The following is a 20,762-nucleotide window of genomic DNA, read 5'->3' on the forward strand; positions in this document are numbered from 1 at the left end:
TTGCTACTGTTGTTGTTTTGTTGGTATTGTGATTTCGAGCTAGGGATATAAACAAGGGAGATGCTGCTCGGATTTCGGCAAATTTTAAAAGGAATTAATTTGAGGGTTTAAGAAAAGCATATGACAATAAGCCTAACAATAATATGAATTCTCTTGAATGTAGATTTACGAGCTTGGGAGGATAAGCATTAAATAGTTAAGGTTAAGGCGACCGAAAAGGTATGTTAAGGCTAAACCCTTTCTTTATAAAGGCATGATTCCTTTCTTATTAACATATATATGTCTTCCATAAAATTCTTATTCCCAAAAGCTAGAAGTTCATGATTCTATGATGCTAAAGATAAGTATGTTCCATGATGATAATGATGATGATAATTATTCCATTCATGGAGATTCCAAAGTTTATGGATTTGACGCTATTATGAGATTATTCAGCTTATTTCATGATTTCCTTGATTTTATTCATTGTTGTTGATCTCACCTTGTAATCATTGTTCCTTCAAGGTGAGATGTAGCGATGATGATTATTCCAAAATATAATCGGAGGTTACCGACCTTACGTCACTCCGATAGAGTTGTAGCTTTTAATGGGGTTCTCATGTATGCTTATTTTTATGTATGATTACACCGGGCCTAGTTGGCCGGGCAGACACCACTACGGTAGGCGTAGTGGGCGGCTTATGATAAAACTGTGCCTAGTTGGCTGGGCAGATACCACTAGTGGGCAGCGCGAGATGGTTACCCCGAACGTCGGAGGCCCGGATGCGGGCTAATGATTATGTTATATATGTATGAGAAATGTTTTCTTTAAAAGAAAGCTAAGCATGCATGGTATCCGCTTTATGAGGCAATCAGATGTACAGGTTATCTTTATCTCATGTTATGTTCCATATTTCTTATTATGTTGTTATTTATGCCTTATATACTCAGTACATTATTCGTATTGACGTCCTTTCTTATGGACGCTGCGTTCATGCCTGCAGGCAGATAGGTAGACGGATCTGACCCGTAAGTGCTTTATCAGCGGATTCTCAGGAGCACTCCACTTACTTCAGAGCTGCAGTCTATTTGATATTCGTCTTTATGGTCAAATGTATTCCATGTAGTGGCTCGTAGACATATGTATAAAGTTAGATGTTTCATACCCCTACCGGCTCATATCATTGTATAACCTTTTAGTATCCTTAGCGGTTGGTGATGATGGACATAATTGTTGAAGATTATAAAGAGATGTGCCGTTATATTATGATATATGTCCTTATAGATTATGATATCCAGGAGTTATCTTTATGGTCCACCCAGAAATGTTTATGAGATGTATGTTTAGAGGTGCTTAGTATGTTAGCTCCGGGTGCCCGTTATGAGCCTCTAGTTGGGTCGTGACATGAGTTCTGGTTGAACTCTGTAGCTTTTTTGGGTCACATTATTTCAGATGAAGTCATTACGGTAGATGCCCAAAAGATTGAGGCTGTGAAGATTTGGCCACGGCCCACGACCCCAACGGAGATACGTAGTTTCTTGGGTCTAGCAGGATATTATAGAAGGTTCTGGAAGGATTTTCTTCTCTTTCAGGCCCATTGACTAAGTTGACTCAGAAATCAGTTAAATTCCAAGGGACAGATGCATGTGAGCAGAGTTTTCTGATATTAAAGGATAAGTTGACTTCAGCACCTGTTTTGACTCTTCCAGAAGGAGCAGAGCAGATGGCTATGTGTATTGTGATGCCTCAGATATTGTCTTAGGCTGTGTATTTATACAACACAATAAGGTTGTTGCTTATGCTTCTAGACATCTGAAGAAACACGAGAATAATTATCCAACCAATGATCTTGAATTAGCGGCAGTGATTCATGCTTTCAATATGTGAAGGCACTACTTATACAATGTCTATATTGATATCTATACTGATCATAAGAGCCTCCAGCGCATCTTTAAGCAGAAGGACTTGGATTTATGCCAAAGGCGATGGCTAGAGGTACTAAAAGATTATGATGTTGATATTTTGTACCATCCTGGGAAAGCTAATATAGTAGCCGATGCCCTTAGTTGTAAATCCAAGGGTTGCTTATCACATGTGCAGCTAGAGAAAAGAGAAATGGTCCGTGAAGTTTGTTAATTATCTAGCCTCGGAGTTCGATTGTTAGATTCAGGTGATGCAGGAGTTACTGTTGAAGACACAACGGTGTCATCTTTGGTAGCAAATATAAAAGAACGTCAGCACGAAGATCCTGTTCTAGTTCATTACCGAGACAACACCTCAGAAAGAAAAGACACCCTTTGTAATTATAGGTGATGGAGTACACAGGCATCGAGATAGATTATGTGTTACAAACGTTACAAGACTTCATCGGCATGTTATTGGGGAAGCACACTATTCTCACTATTCTATTCATCCAGGCTAAACAAAGATTTATCATGATCTCCAGGAAGTTTATTGGTGCGATGGTATTAAAAGAGATATAGCAGAATTTGTCGCTAAGTGTCTAAATTGTCAGCAGGTCAAGATAAAGCACTAGAAGCTCGGAGGTTTACTGCAGGCTATAGAGATTCCGACTTGGAAATGGGAAGTAATTAATATGGATTTCATTACAGGTTTTCCCCGTACTCAGCGGAAGTATGATTCCATATGGGTCATAGTTGATAGGCTTACCAAGGCAGCCTACTTTCTGCCTGTCCGAACTATTTATTCAGCTGCGGATTATGCAAGGTTTTATCTTAAAGGGATTGTACAATTTTATGGTGTTCCTACAACCATTATTTCAGATGGAGGGGCACAATTTGCGGCTAAATTCTGGAAGTCTTTTCATAATAGATTGGAGACTCAGGTGAGTCTTAGTACTGCATTTCATCCGAAGATGGATGTACAAGCGAACCGTACCACACAGACCCTTGAGGATATGCTTAGAGCTTGTGTACTTGATTTTAAAGGCAGTAGGGATGACCATGTGCCTCTCATTGAGTTTGCATATAATAAAAATTACCATTCCATCATTCAGAAGGCTTCTTATGAAGGTTTATATGGGCGGAGATGTAGATCTCCTATAGGGTGGCTTGAGGTTGGAGAAAATCAACTAGTCGGCCCAGATTTGATACAGCAAGAAGTTGACAAGGTGAATGTCACCCAAGAGAGGTTACTAGCAACACGAAGTCGACAGAAATCTTATGCGGATAATCGGCGGCAGAAGCTAGAGTTCGAGGTAGGAGATTGGGTTTTTCTGAAGATCTCACCTATGAAGAGAGTGATGAGATTTGGCAAGAAAGGCAAGTTGAGCCCGCGATACATCAGGCCATATCAAATTATTCACATAACGGGGAAGGTGGCATATGAGTTAGAGCTACCCTGAGGAGGTGGCATATGAGTTAGAGCCACCCTCTGAGTTGAGTCTGTACACCCTGTATTTCATGTGTCCATGCTCCGTAAGTGTATAGGAGATCGTTCAAGAGTCATACCAGTAGATGATATTCAGGTGACCGAGCAGTTATAATACGAAGAGGTTCCAGTGGCTATATTGGACAGACAGGTTCGTTGATTGCGAACCAAGGATGTAGCTTCCGTTAAAGTTTTGAGGAGGAATAATAATGTTGAGGAAGTGACTTGGGAAGCGGAAGAGGAAAGGAAGATTAAGTACCCGTATTTATTTCTGGCATTTCAGGAGGTTCAATCTAAGGCATCATCTTCCCCGGGTATTATTTCATTTTCCAGTAATCGTGATTGGTCGTGTGAGGGCATGGTATTGTATGTTTTAGTATGTGGTCCTGTGTGGCATCATTTTAGTTTGCTTTGTTCAAGTTGGATTGGTGTATTTACAGAAGAAATTCTGCCAAAATTTTTATAGCCCATGATTTGTTTGAACATTCGAGGACGAATGTTTCTAAGCGGGAAAGAATGTTATGCCTCTCGTTTTCATTGTAGGAGAACTTATGGTTTTCTAGTTAGGTATGCCTTTGGAATAGAAACCCGTGCCCAAGTTTTGCAGATAGCAAGTGTCTTACCTCATGCACAAAGGTACCAGTAGGTATTCCTGGTAATTTACAGGATTAGAAGTTGAATAAATCGAATCGACGTAATCCGAACCGATTCAGGAAATCTACAGACATCAGTCAACATCGACGGGCCGTTGACATGTCGACAGACCGTCATTGCATGTTGTCAATATGTCTCTGCAGCTAATATTTTGCAGGCACAGGTCGACGGAGCAAGTCGAAGGACCGTCGACACGTCGATGGATCGTCGACTCGCTCGTCAAATCGTGCCACTGGAACTTTCTTGAATCCTCTATGTATATGTGACCCACTGCTTCATTTCTCATTCTCTCAACTCCAAATTAGAGAAAGCCCTAACATATTTTCTCCCAACACTTACTATCATATTGGAGGAATTTTAGTAAGATCTGAACCCGTAAAAACCTGAGCTTGTGAAGAAAAAGGTTATTCCTAGGGTTTCATTAAAGTTGTAAAGCTTGGGAAGTTGGGATTAAAGCAGATCCTTGGAATTTTATACCCCTCATGATATGTAAATGATTCTTACCTTTGTATTTAAGTTAATTATCAAGAGTTTTCGTGGCTTTAAGTAAAGAGAATACAGTTATGGAAGTTGTAAGTGAATAAGGGTCAAGTTGGACTTGAGGCATATTTTGAGGGATGATGTGAAGTAGAATTGATTGTATGGTGATATGTAGGAAGTGATATCATTATTGTGGATATTGTTGTTGATGTTTGGGTTTGATTGGAATTGATAGGTTATTAAACTTATAAAGGAGATGTTGCCTGAATTGCATAAGTTGTAAACTAGATTAAGGTTTGTATATGAGTACGTTCTAGTCTAATAATTGGTACTTGGTCTAGTTTGTAGATTTTTCAAGCTCGGGATAGTAGCATAGCTAGCCTAAGAAGCGGATACGGTATGTTAAGGCTACCCTTTCTTTCTTTTGGCATGATCCCATGATATGAACCAACAAGCGAGTAAACGAGCTTCCATATTACTCTACTCTTAGAAGCAGTAGGAGTACTTTATTCTTTGATGCTCCTGTACCTCGTTGATGATTATTTCTTCTATTCATGGGTCCCGTTCTATGTATACATTTTATTCATGCATTACATTCATTCACATATATATTGTTATATCCCGTATTTTGTACATTCGGATATTTTAAGATAATCGCGATAAGTTAAGGACAAGGCTATTTTTTTCCGATTTTATTTTAATACACAAGTTCGTTATTAGTGGTATGGAAATATTGAGAAAGGCTAGGGGTAAAAAGGGAAAATTCATGATAAGGCCACCTATGGCCGTGTGGGTCCCACCCATGGCTTGGCCAATTAACTCAAGCCATGAGTGGGGGCATGTGTCCACTTGGTATTAGTAGGAGCTATGTATAAATATAGATAAGTGATGACCAAAGCAAGATATATTCATCTTCTCCACAACTTAAGATGTCACACCCTAATCTTGATAGGGCATGATGGGCACCCGACCCCATACTCAGAGCCGAGCGAACCCCATTAGTTCTCGTTATGTTCATAACCTCACTGGACTATTAAGTTACGAAATGAAATGCATAATGAAAACTTGTCAAAACCATTCTGGTCGTCGTTCTCAAGTCAAGTAAAATCTGTAATCATATGGAGTTTGTAACATAATGCATAATGGTAAGTCAGCTTGCAGAGCCGCTTACAAGACTGACATCCTATATACGTGACTCCGTCTGCAAAGTCTCTAACATCAATCAAGATACCATAACATGGATACTCTGACTCGGCAACACTCCGGAAGGAAATGGAGTTCGCCAATCCAACTGGTACATCTCCTAGCAATGTCCTCTACTCATCTGTATACACCTGCGTGGCATGAAACACAGCCCCAGAAGAAAGGGGGTCAGTACAAAATATGTACTGAGCATGTAAGGCATGAAATACAGTAAAGAGGATCATAACTAAAATGGAGATTTGCCCGAAACAAGTATGACTTTTAAAAACATCAATACACTTGCCTTATGAAATGAAAATCATGCATATCAACATCATATATCATATATACATATAACGTGTCCCGGCCCTCTAGTGTGGGACTCAGTGGATAAAGTCATGCATGTCAACATCATATATATATATATATATATATATATAACGTGTCCCGACCCTCTAGTGAGAGACTCGGTGAATAAAGTCATCATATGCCATCCTAGCCGCCATCCCCGTATCATCATATCATCATGTCATCATATCATCATATACATATACATATAACGTGTCTCGGCCCACTAGTGAGGGACTCGGTGAACAATGCGGTGGAGTGCGCACGAGAACGTGTCCTGGCCCGGGACTCAGTGAAGGAAGTATTGACAGCATGCACGAGCAGAGTAGTGAGAAACCATATGCATATAAATCATTTTTTTTTAGGACACAATAGGTAAGTACACTAATCGACACTTGAAGGACCATAAACACGCTTCGAGTCAATCCGAGTTAGCATAAGAAAGTTATGGACGTTATTCATTACAGAAACCTCTATGAACGTTTCAGAGCAATCCGAGACCGCCTATGAAAGTTAGCGACATTAATCCTTATAGAACCATTTTAGGAACAGAAACTCTTTATGAATTGCTCGTTATTCAATCATGCAATAAGCTCGACTATACTAAGTATGCTCGTGTCAAGAAGCGAATAAGAATCGTAAACAAGCTCGGAATTAAATAATAGAGTTACCCCAACAAGAGTGTCATACCTTACTTAGTCCTAGGACATGCCAAAGAAAGAAAGGGTAAGCCTTACATACCTTGCCCGCTTCTTAAGCTAATCCGAACTTAGTCTCAGCTTTCCCAAGATCAACAACAACGTCAGAAGATAGCAAACATTAGCTATAGGTGTTTAGGAATCTGATTCTAATCTAGCAATTCACCTACAGAAATTTGGGCAGCATTTCCCCTATAATTTCCACCAACCCCGAGAATTCAACTCGGCCAAATCATCAACAACAATACCAACAACCACACGTTAACAACATCATTCATACAAATATAAGAAACCATGCTAACGTCAAATTATCTTCTACAACCACCCACAACGATTACAACTTCATTTTAAGCCATCAAACCTTCATTTTCATCATGGAATCCACAACAACAACAACAACCAAAAATACTAAATAAAATAAATTCATCACATCTTACCAACACAACCCCTATTCGGCCACAACCTACACACACATATTTCATGAATTTCATCCATTTCTACATACTACAACACTCACAAATCATCCCTAACACATAGAAAAGGAGATTAAATCTTACCTTTATTCTTTAACTTCTCAACTTGGCTAGGGTTTATGAGTTGCACAAATGAATGATTTGCTTGCTCCAACAACTACTCCATGTTAATAAGGGCCTTCCAATTGGTTGGAATACTAGAAGAAAATTATTTTTTTGATCAATTTTTATGGCATCAATTTTGCTAGCCATGGTCGAATGCTTCTATATTTTTTTCATGAAGTTTCTTGAATTTGTGAAAGAAGATGACTATGTCTTGCTATGTCATCTCTATCTATATATATACTTTGCTCCTACATATATAAGGTGGGCACATGCCCCCACTCATGGCTTGAGTTAATTGGCCAAGCCATTGGTGGGACCCACACGGCCATTGGTGGCCTTATCCTGAACCCTCTTTTGAATTTTCCCTTTTTACCCCTAGCCTTTCTCAATATTTCCTTACCACTAATAAACAACTTGTGTATTAAATAAAATCGGAAAGAAGATAATAGCCTTGCCCTTAACTTATCGCGATTATCTTAAAATATCCGAATGTACAAAAATACGGGATATAACATAAGAAACATCAAGAAAAAAAGAGGAGAAGTATTCGGCCATGGTTGGCCGAATTTGGTGCTCTTGGAGTTGATCAAAAAAATAATTTTCTTCTAGTATTCCAACCAATTGGAAGGCCCTTATTAACGTGGAGTAGTTGTTGGAGCAAGCAAAGCATTCATTTGTGCAACTGATAAACCCTAGCCAAGTTGAGAAGATAAAGGATAATGGTAAGATTTAATCTCCTCTTCTATGTGTTAGGGATGATTTGTGAGTGTTGTAGTATGTAGAAATGGATGAAATTCATGAAGTATGTGTGTGTAGGTTGTGGCCGAATAGGGGCTGTGTTGGTAAGATGTGATGAATTGATTTTATTTAGTATTTTTGGTTGTTGTTGTTGTGGATTCCATGATGAAAATGAAGGTTTGATGGCTTAAAATGAAGTTTTAATCGTTGTGGGTTGTTGTAGAAGCTAATGTGACGCTAGCATGGTTTCTTATATTTGTATGAATGATGTTGTTAACGTGTGGTTGTTGGTATAATTCATGAACTTGGAAATGAGGAATGATTTGTTGTTGTTCTTATTGAGTTTGGAAGATTGTAAGTTGGGTTGTTGTGGTTAACTTGAAGGTAAATGAAATGTCGTCGAATTATGTGCAAAGGGTTGCTAACGTTAGAATACATTTTGAACTAATTGTTGAAGTTGAAAATATGATTTTTGGTATTGTTGTTGATGATTTGGCCGAGTTGAATTCTCGGGGTTGGTTGAATTTATAGGGGAAATGCTGCCCAAATTTCTGTAGGTGAATTGCTAGCTTAGAATCGGATTCCTAAATACCTATAGCTAATGTTTGCTATCTTCTAACGTTGTTGTAGATCTTGGGAAAGCTGAGACTTAAGTTCGGATAAGCTTAGGAAGCGGGCAAGGTATGTAAGGCTTACCCTTTCTTTCTTTTGGCATGTCCTAGAGCTAAGTAAGGTATGACACGCTTCTTGGGGTAACTCTATTCTTTAATTCCGAGCTTGTTAACGATTCTTATTCGCCTCTTGACACGAGCATACTTGGTATAGTCGAGCCTATTGTATGATTGAATAACGAGCAAAGCATAAAGAGTCCCTATTCCAAAAAGGGTTTTATAAGGATTAATGTCCCTAACTTTCATAGGCGGTCTCGGATTGCTCTGAAACGTTCATAGAGGTTTCTGTAATGAATAGCGTCCATAACTTTCTTATGCTAACTCGGATTGACTCGAAACGTGTTTATGATCCTTCAAGTGTCGATTATTCTACTTACCTATTGGGTCCTAAAAATTGATTAATATGCATATAGTTTCTCACTACTCTGCTCGTGCATGTTGTCATTACCTCCTTCACTGAGTCCCGGGCCAGGACATGGTCTCAGTGAAGGAAGTATTGACAGCATGCACGAGCAGAGTAGTGACAAACCATATGCATATAAATCAATTTTTTTTTAGGACTCAATAGGTAAGTACACTAATCGACACTTGAAGGACCATAAACACGCTTCGAGTCAATCCGAGTTAGCATAAGAAAGTTATGGACGTTATTCATTACAGAAACCTCTATGAACGTTTCAGAGCAATCCGAGACCGCCTATGAAAGTTAGCGACATTAATCCTTATAGAACCATTTTAGGAACAGAAACTCTTTATGAATTGCTCGTTATTCAATCATGCAATAAGCTCGACTATACTAAGTATGCTCGTGTCAAGAAGCGAATAAGAATCGTAAACAAGCTCGGAATTAAATAATAGAGTTACCCCAACAAGAGTGTCATACCTTACTTAGTCCTAGGACATGCCAAAGAAAGAAAGGGTAAGCCTTACATACCTTGCCCGCTTCTTAAGCTAATCCGAACTTAGTCTCAGCTTTCCCAAGATCAACAACAACGTCAGAAGATAGCAACCATTAGCTATAGGTGTTTAGGAATCTGATTCTAAGCTAGCAATTCACCTACAGAAATTTGGGCAGCATTTCCCCTATAATTTCCACCAACCCCGAGAATTCAACTCGGCCAAATCATCAACAACAATACCAACAACCACACGTTAACAACATCATTCATACAAATATAAGAAACCATGCTAACGTCAAATTATCTTCTACAACCACCCACAACGATTACAACTTCATTTTAAGCCATCAAACCTTCATTTTCATCATGGAATCCACAACAACAACAACCAAAAATACTAAATAAAATCAATTCATCACATCTTACCAACACAACCCCTATTCGGCCACAACCTACACACACATATTTCATGAATTTCATCCATTTCTACATACTACAACACTCACAAATCATCCCTAACACATAGAAAAGGAGATTAAATATTACCTTTATCCTTTAACTTCTCAACTTGGCTAGGGTTTATGAGTTGCACAAATGAATGATTTGCTTGCTCCAACAACTACTCCATGTTAATAAGGGCCTTCCAATTGGTTGGAATACTAGAAGAAATTTTTTTTTTTGATCAATTTTTATGGCATCAATTTTGCTAGCCATGGCCGAATGCTTCTATATTTTTTTCTTGAAGTTTCTTGAATTTGTGAAAGAAGATGACTATGTCTTGCTATGTCATCTCTATCTATATATATACTTTGCTCCTACATATATAAGGTGGGCACATGCCCCCACTCATGGCTTGAGTTAATTGGCCAAGCCATTGGTGGGACCCACACGGCCATTGGTGGCCTTATCCTGAACCCTCTTTTGAATTTTCCCTTTTTACCCCTAGCCTTTCTCAATATTTCCTTACCACTAATAAACAACTTGTGTATTAAATAAAATCGGAAAGAAGATAATAGCCTTGCCCTTAACTTATCGCGATTATCTTAAAATATCCGAATGTACAAAAATACGGGATATAACATAAGAAACTTCAAGAAAAAAAAGAGGAGAAGTATTCGGCCATGGTTGGCCGAATTTGGTGCTCTTGGAGTTGATCAAAAAAATAATTTTCTTCTAGTATTCCAACCAATTGGAAGGCCCTTATTAACGTGGAGTAGTTGTTGGAGCAAGCAAAACATTCATTTGTGCAACTCATAAACCTTAGCCAAGTTGAGAAGATAAAGGATAAAGGTAAGATTTAATCTCCTCTTCTATGTGTTAGGGATGATTTGTGAGTGTTGTAGTATGTAGAAATGGATGAAATTCATGAAATATGTGTGTGTAGGTTGTGGCCGAATAGAGGCTGTGTTGGTATGATGTGATGAATTGATTTTATTTAGTATTTTTGGTTGTTGTTGTTGTGGATTCCATGATGAAAATGAAGGTTTGATGGCTTAAAATGAAGTTTTAATCGTTGTGGGTTGTTGTAGAAGCTAATGTGACGCTAGCATGGTTTCTTATATTTGTATGAATGATGTTGTTAACGTGTGGTTGTTGGTATAATTCATGAACTTGGAAATGAGGAATGATTTGTTGTTGTTCTTATTGAGTTTGGAAGATTGTAAGTTGGGTTGTTGTGGTTAACTTGAAGGTAAATGAAATGCCGTCGAATTATGTGGAAAGGGTTGCTAACGTTAGAATACATTTTGAACTAATTGTTGAAGTTGAAAATATGATTTTTGGTATTGTTGTTGATGATTTGGCCGAGTTGAATTCTCGGGGTTGGTTGAATTTATAGGGGAAATGCTGCCCAAATTTCTGTAGGTGAATTGCTAGCTTAGAATCGGATTCCTAAATACCTATAGCTAATGTTTGCTATCTTCTAACGTTGTAGATCTTGGGAAAGCTGAGACTTAAGTTCGGATAAGCTTAGGAAGCGGGCAAGGTATGTAAGGCTTACCCTTTCTTTCTTTTGGCATGTCCTAGAGCTAAGTAAGGTATGACACGCTTCTTGGGGTAACTCTATTCTTTAATTCCGAGCTTGTTAACGATTCTTATTCGCCTCTTGACACGAGCATACTTGGTATAGTCGAGCCTATTGTATGATTGAATAACGAGCAAAGCATAAAGAGTCCCTATTCCAAAAAGGGTTTTATAAGGATTAATGTCCCTAACTTTCATAGGCGGTCTCGGATTGCTCTGAAACGTTCATAGAGGTTTCTGTAATGAATAACGTCCATAACTTTCTTATGCTAACTCGGATTGACTCGAAACGTGTTTATGATCCTTCAAGTGTCGATTATTGTACTTACCTATTGAGTCCTAAAAATTGATTAATATGCATATAGTTTCTCACTACTCTGCTCGTGCATGTTGTCATTACCTCCTTCACTGAGTCCCGGGCCAGGACACGGTCTCGTGTGCACCCCACTGCATTGTTCACCGAGTCCCTCACTAGAGGGCCGGGACACGTTATATGTATATGTATATGATGATATGATGACATGATGATATGATGATACGGGGATGGCGGCCAGGACGGCATATGATGACTCTATTCACCGAGTCCCTCACTAGAGGGCCGGGACACGTTATATAGATATGATATATGATGTTGACATGCATGACTTTACTGACCGAGTCCCTCACTAGAGGGCCGGGATACGTTATATGTATATATGATACATGATGATGATATGCATGATTTTCATTCCATAAGACAAGTGTATTGATGTTTTTTAACAGTCATACTTATTTCTAGCAAATCTCCATTTTAGTTATGATCCTCTTTACTGTATTTCATGCCTTACATGCTCAGTACACACTCTGTACTGACCCCCTTTTCTTCGGGGGCTGCGTTTCATGCTCGCAGGTCCAGACGCTCGTTGGGGTGACCCACCAGCCTAGGATATCCATTCTGCTGCTTTGTAGTGCTTCCTTGTTCCGAAGCCTATACTTTTGGTACAGATCCTTCTGCTGTGTGTATATATATATATATATATATGTCTAATTAGGGTACGGCGGGGCCCTGTCCCGCCATATGACACTGTGGTTACTCTTAGAAGCCTGTAGACATGTATGTGGGTCATAGGTGGTTATTGTCCAGTTATGTTAATATTGTTTACGTTTGGCATTTCCCTACACTACGACAGTCTGACTGACTTGCGTGTGATATTATACGCAACAGTTTGAGACAACGTTTTGTCTTGCATTTATAAAAGCCCTGAATATGCTAAACGCAAGTATGATAAGTGTCTATCTGGTTGAGTCGTGACAGTACAGGTTGAACGATAGATAGCATGATAAGGGGTACTCGGTAGCCAATACTGGGTACCTGTCATGGCCCTCTGGTTGGGTCGTGACATATATGCATATTGACCCCTGACCAGAAGGCATTATATACTCGAATATTAGATGTATATGGGGTATAGGAAGAGGGATAGGCATTATATACACATTACCACCTGATCAGCAGGTGCACAATGATGATGATGATATATGGATCGGGCCTTACTTTCCTTGGCATTATTATATAGGATATGGATCGGGTTGAACGTTCCTCAGCACTATGACTTATATTTTTATGCATGAGCATGATTATTATTGAGAGCATGCATATTATGAGCCCACAGAGGAATTGTCAGAGATACAGACTCATGCACATACTTTTAGATACTAATCCATACAAATGCATGTAGATAGTCAGTTTGACTTTTGAGTTTCAGGTTCCATTTATGATTCTTATACATATGTTACTCTTATGCCTTACATACTCAGTACATTATCCGTACTGACTCCCCTATTTCTCGGGGGGCAGCGCTCATGCCCGCAGGTTGAGATAGACCGACAGGTGGTCCAGCTCAGTAGGGCCTCGATATCCAGCAGTGGTCAGTGCTCTCCATTTGATTCGAAGCTGCAGTAAGTTTTGGTATGCCCCTTTTGAGATGTATATGCATACGAGTATGACGGGGCCTAGAGCATTTCTTTATACAGTTTTATACTATAGTAGAGGTCTGTAGACAGTTGTGTGTATGTGTTAGAGGATGTAGCCTTGTCGGCTTCCATTCTTTTGTGTACAGATAGGTAGCAGCTCGGTTGGCTTGCACTGTTCTTTAAGCTTGTTTATTTATATATGCATATAGATTGTACAGAGTTCACAGTGTCGCTCTTTTATGAGGCAGTATGAGATCCGTTCAAGTTACTTATAAGCCCTTGATGTTCTTATTGTTCAGATATGAGTACAGGGTGTTTGGTCGCTAGAGGTCAGACACTCATCACGACTCATCGGTTTGGGTAGTGACAACCAGTTACATGAAGATAATGTTTTTTGGGGTTTTCTATTACAAGAGACCGAACCCGATCTGGGTTGCCTATTATCCCACCGTGGGAAGTCAGGTCCGCGTAGTTCTGTTACATTAGAAATGCAAATTTCAACGAAAAAAGAAAAAGCTAGCTTGGATGTCTTCTGATGTAGTGCTTCTTGATCGAGTTTGAGTTGATGGGCTTCGTGCTCACTTTACCATCCATTTCTTCCAAAATAAATGCTCCTCCTGAAAGCACTCGATGAATCACATAGGTACCTTGCCAATTTGTTGCGAGTTTCCTTTTAGCCTCCCCTTGATGAGGAAATATTCGCTTTAAAAACAACTGCTCTTGTTCGAATTTCCTAGGCCTTACTTTCTTGTTAAATGCCTTGGGCATCCTATTCTGATTAAGCTGACCGTGACAGACAGCATCCATCCTTGTCTTATCAATGAACACCAATTGTTAGTTTCTACTACGTATCCATTTTGCATCATCCAACCAACATATTGGATCATCCTTAGAGAAAGTATCTCTACTTCTGCGGGTATCATAGCTTCTGAACCGTAGACCAACATGTAGGGAGTCTCTCCTGTAGACATTCTAGCCATGGTACATTAACTAAGCAAAGCATATGGAAAATTTTCATGCCACTACCTGTGACTGTCTGTTATCTTTCTTAAGATCTTCTTGATGTTCTTATTTGCTTTCTCGACAGCCCCATTCATCTGCGGTTGATAAGCTGTTGAATTTCAGTGAGCAATCCTAAACTTTTCACAAGTCTCTTTCATAAGATTGCTGTTGAGATTAGCTGTATTATCTATGATAATTGACTCTGGAATCCCAAATCGGCAGACTATATTATTGCAAACAAAATCGGCTACCACCTTCTTTGTTAGTGCATTGTACGTCGAAGCTTCGACCCATTTACTGAATTAATCGAGGGCCACCAAGATGGAGTGATGTCCATTTGATGTAGGGGGGTCGATAGGTCTAATCAAATCCATTCCCCAAGTAGCGAACGGCCAAGGGTAACCCATTACATTGAGCCTATTTGGGGAAACTCGAATGAAATCTCCGTGAACCTGACATTGATAGCACTTTTGTACATCGCGAATACTATCTCTTTCCATAGTCATCCAAAAGTATCCCGCACTCAGAATATTCTTTACCAAAGTTAATCCATTCATGTGGGGTCCACATGTTCTGCGTGTAGTTCTTCTAACAACCTTGTCCCCTCTGCGGCATCCACACGTCTTAGTAATCCTAGGTCTGAAGTCCTCCTATACAGGATTTCTGCATTGAGAAAGAAGTGATTTGCCATTCTCCTTAAGGTCCGCTTCTGTTTGTCAGTAGCATTTTTCGGATATTCTGTCGTCTCGAGCAACTTCTTAATGTCGTTGTACTATGGCTGGCCTTCCAATTCCTCATCGACGTTAAAATAATACACTTGTTGGTTGTGTATTTCTACCTTGATAGGGTCCATTCTCCTACTACTTGATGAGCTAATATGTCATAATCGCCTATTACCAAACGTTTCGTGATGTTCATATCAACCGCCATCCTAAGCCCGAGGATACAAGCTTCATATTTCGCCAGATTTTTCGTGCAGGGAAATCTGATCTTTGTTGAGATAGGGTAGTGCTGACCTGTCTCGGAAACCAAAACTGCTCCTATTCCGACTTATTTGAAATTTGATGCTCCATCAAAGAACGTCCTCCATCTTGAATAAGGCTCTTAAATATATTCCCCTATAAACAATACTTCCTCATTGGGAAAATAGGTTGTAAGTGGCTTGTATTCTATGTCTACAGGGTTCTCTATAAGGTGCTCTGCCAAGGCTTGCCCCTTGACGACCTTCTGAGTTATGTACACGATATCAAACTCACTTAACAAGATCTACCATTTTGCTAATTTCTCGGTGGGCATCAGTTTTCGGAAGATGTATTTGAGTGGATCCATCCTTAAGATCAAATATATGGTGTACGCATATAGGTAGTGCCTCAAATTTTGTGCGATTCAAGTAAAATTGTAGCATATGTGTGCCAACAAAGTGCACTTTGCCTCGTATGGTGTGAATTTCTTGCTTAGGTGGTAAAGGGCTTGCTCCTTTTTCCCTATCTTATCGTGTTGTACCAACACACATCCGAAAGCACCATCCAATACGGAAAAGCACAACAATAGAGGTTTTCCTGGTTCTGGTGGGACCAATACGGGTGGACTGGACAAGTACGCCTTTATTCTGTCGAAGGCCTGCTGACACTCTTCTGTCCATTCTGTGGTAGTATTTTTCTTCAGCAGCTTAAAATTTGGGTTCACAACTCACCGTCGACTGTGCGATGAATCGACTAAGATGATTGAGCCTTTCGACGAAACTCATTACGTCTTTCTTGCTCTTCGAGGAATGCAAGTCTTGGATTGCCTTGATTTTTGAAGGATCCAACTCTATACCTTTTATGCTAATAATGAATCCCAACAATTTTCCAGCGGGAACTCCAAATCCACATTTTGCTGGATTCAACCTCAAGTTTTACCTCTGTAACTGTTCAAAGAACTTCCATAGGTCAATAAAATGATCTGAGCTCCTTTGAGATTTGATCATGACATCATCCACGTAGACTTTTATCTCCTTATGAATCATGTCATGGAACAAAGTAGTCATGACCCTTATATAGGTCGCACCAGCGTTCTTGAGGCCAAATGGCATTACTCGGAAGCAGTACACTCCCCATGGAGTGGTAAACGCCATCTTTTCTGCATCATCCTCATGCATCAAAATCTGATGATATCCCGCAAAGCACTCGACAAATGACTGCAACTCAGGTTTTGTGCAATTATCGATGAGTATATGAATGTTCGGAAGGGGGAAGTCATCCTTAGGACTAGCTTTGTTGAGATCTTGATAATCCACACACATCCTGATTTTTTCATCCTTCTTTGGCATGGGCACAATACTGGCCAACCAGGAAGGGTAGTTTGTAACCTTCACGACATTTGCTTCAATCTGCTTAGTGATCTCCTCTTTGATAGTTAATGTCATGACCCAGCTAGGGTCTGCGACGGGTACCCGGGGCTAGCCACCGAGCACCACTCACTCTACCACTAATCTTACTCACTTAAGGCCCTTTTATCAACTTCATACGCGAATTATAGGAAAAACATATTTTAGATAAAAATATAAATTCTTTATATACATTTTCCTCTCGGCCCTCAAAATAATATGTACATATAATAACATCTTGTGAGACCAACTAACCCACACTGTGTATCTACGAGCCTCTACTGACAGACTGTATATATATAAACGGAACAAGACTCCGTCGTGCCCAAAATATTCATATATACCAAAAGGAGAATCACAAGCACCTTCGAACAATGGAGTGCTCTCAATCAGCTGACAGCTACTAAGAATATGGATCAAGCTCACCTCCCTGTCTACCTGTGGGCATGAACACAACGTCCAAAGAAAACGGACGTCAGTACGAATATTGTATTGAGTATGAGAGGCATAAACAACGAAGGAAGACAACAATAATATAATGAGAACATCAATATGAAACATCTGGATCTGAATGACAATCATACGAGAAGTAATGCATGCTGTCTTACTCATACTCATCACCATATCGTGTATGCATAATATGTAAGCTACCGGTCCATGTTGGAACGGTGTGATAATCAATAACAATAGCTCGTGTCCTGGCCTCCCGCGTCCCGGGTACCATCTCATGCCGCCCACTAGTGGTGTCTACCCATGCCAAATGGTCATGGTGTATCCGTATAGCTGCCCGCCTTAGCGGTGACTGCCCGGCCAACTAGGCGCGGTGTAATATTATCATGGCATGCTCATATTATTATAGTACATGCGTAAACCTCAAGATCAACTATACTTTATCGGGGTGACGTAAGGTCGAGATCCCCCGATTTCATTATGGAGAAATTATTGACATTCTGCCTCACCTTGAAGGAATTAGCACATAAGGTGAGTGTGAGTAATCAATAACATCTTCATCATAACATATCTCTTACCTTATATAGACATCTATAGATATAGGCCTTTAGCTTTTCAGAATACAAGAACTCATGAAGAGGAAAGGAACTTATACCATAGGATTCATGCCATTGGAAAGAAAGGACTAGCCTCACATACCTTTGTCGTTTAGCTAGGCTATCGTTCACTTGATCTCCTTCGATATCACATCGCTACCTTCACGAGAGAATTCGAATTAGTATTAGTTAATTGACTTAAGGAATACGTCACTATTTCTAGAGAAAATTGGGTAGAACTTCCTTTATTTATACTACTTTTCCCATAGTCCATATCAACTCCCAACGTTCTCAACAACATCCACAGTAACAATCATAATATAGCAAATCACAATTATCATTCATATACAATGGCCATGATCCATCATTTCTCTTCATTTTCCCCCACATTTATGGTTATAGCTCGTTATCGCATCTTCTCATATATAATACTCATTTCATGGTCTAAAAATCATTTACAACGTATTCATGATCATAGTATATCAACATTCATGATTCCATTTAACTACCATTCAATTGTGACACTATTCACTCATTCAAGACCCATTTTCCATGTCTTCCTACAATTCAAGCATCTTAGCTTTCCAATACCTTAAACAATGTGATAAAGTCTTGAAACTTACCTTAGATGATGATTGAATAAGTCTTGAGTAGTAATGCCTTCTTTGCACCAAACCCTACTTCACCTTTCTTGGGTTTTCTTGAGGTAGATGACTTTTACTTGCATTTCATACACTTCGTTTCATGGATTTGATGTTGTTGATTTTGGTTTTCCTTTGATTCTCTTGAATTCTTATGGATGAAGTGTTTTGGCGAATTCTCTAGAAAGCTCTTAAGTTCTGTAGATGAGAAAATGAAATAAAATGAGGCTTGGGTCCCTTTTAATAACTCAAAGTCTGATTTTTAATGATCAACAGTCGGGGTGTACAATCGTCATGAACCACAGTTTACGGGTCGTATACTGGTTTACGGTCCATCCTTCATGGCCGTATTTAAGCATATAAAAAAACCGAAGGGTTGGCCTTTATCATGGTGATTTACGATCGAGGTTTACGGGCCGTATTTCGATTTACGGTCCGTATTCTGGGTCATGTTTTACCATTTCAACATTTAACAGAAAGTTGAATTCCTTGGAGTGTTGGAGGACGATCGCACTTTACGGTCTGTAAATCACTTTACGGGTCGTATTGTGCTTTACGACCACTGGACTGAAATGAATTTTTGCAACTTTCTTATTTCCAAAAATTCATAATTATCCATTCCCTACTTAGTAAAACATCGCACACTCATACCCTTCATTGGTCTATTCATTATAGGCTCGCGGAAAACTCAAATGTTGAACACTTGGGATTCTACGAAAATTTTGCCAGAGTTTTCTCTGTAACCTGGCGCTACCAACCTGTCACAATAACCCATAATATCATCGCCTCACAGGGCTACATCATAATATCCACGTATCTATGGCCACACACGACCAAAAGCATAAAAATAAAGCATACATACCTCATCTCATCGACGACGCATCTTGAATCTCTTCTGGGGGTTGGAATAAATGTGGATATTTGGTTTTCATATTATCCTCCGCTTCCCAAGTCATTTCTTCCCGATTGCTATTCCGCCGCAAAACTTTAACTGAAGCTACTTCTTTGTTTCGGAGCCTTCGCACTTGCTTGTCTAGAATAGCAATAGGCACTTCTTCATAGGTTAGCTTTACTGTCACTTGCACATCATCTACTGGGACTATTCTTGTTGGGTCTCCGATACACTGGCGGAGCATCGATACATGAAAAACTGGATGTACGGACTCAAGCTCGGAAGGCAAGTCCAGTTCGTATGCTACACGACCCACCTTACGGATAATTCTATAAGGTCCAATATATCTTGGGCTCAACTTCCCCTTTTTGCCAAACCTCATTACCCCTTTCATTGGCGATACTTTCAAGAATACCCATTCATTTGCTTGGAATTCCAGATCTCGCCGGCGATTATCTACATAAGACTTTTGGCGGCTCCGGGCTGTTAGCAATCGATCTCGGATCACCTTAACTTTTTCTACCGCTTGCGGAATGTCACGACCCAACCCCGTAGGACGTGACTAGTGCCCGAGCTAGACACTCGTATACACACCTTTTAACTATATGATCAATCCACAACTAAACATAACATGGAACTTATAAAGACCAAAACATAATCTCGGAGCTGTCGCATAAATATATATATATATATCCAGCAACCTGTCTCCTGAGGAGTCACAACTATCAACAGATAACGCAGTACATAAGCCGACAAGGTTGCCTCTGCACATCAAAACATTACGAAAGCCGACAAGGCTGCCACTACGGAACAATAACACAAGCAAGCCGAAAAGGCTGCTACAACAAAATGACAATGTATGCAAGCCGGCAAGGCTGCTACAGCGATAGAGCACGCATAATGATCATATACACAACTGATCACATCTGAATACAACCCACATCCATGTCTACAGACCTCTAAGAGTTTTAACAGTGCAATATGACGGGACAGGGCCCCATCGTACCCCTCGACAAAAACATATATATATACATATCAGTAAGTCAGTACCAAAATCTAGGCTCCGGAACGACGGAGCTCTCCAAGATAGCAGAAAGGGAATCCTAAGCTGGAGGATCACCAAAGCGAGTATCTGCACCGTCGGGCATGAAACGCAGCCCCACGAAGAAAGGGGGTTAGTACGGAATATGTACTGAGCATTTAAAGCATGAAATATAGTAAAA

This window comes from Lycium barbarum, chromosome 1 (assembly GCF_019175385.1).
Source record: "Lycium barbarum isolate Lr01 chromosome 1, ASM1917538v2, whole genome shotgun sequence".
NCBI lineage: Eukaryota > Viridiplantae > Streptophyta > Magnoliopsida > Solanales > Solanaceae > Lycium > Lycium barbarum.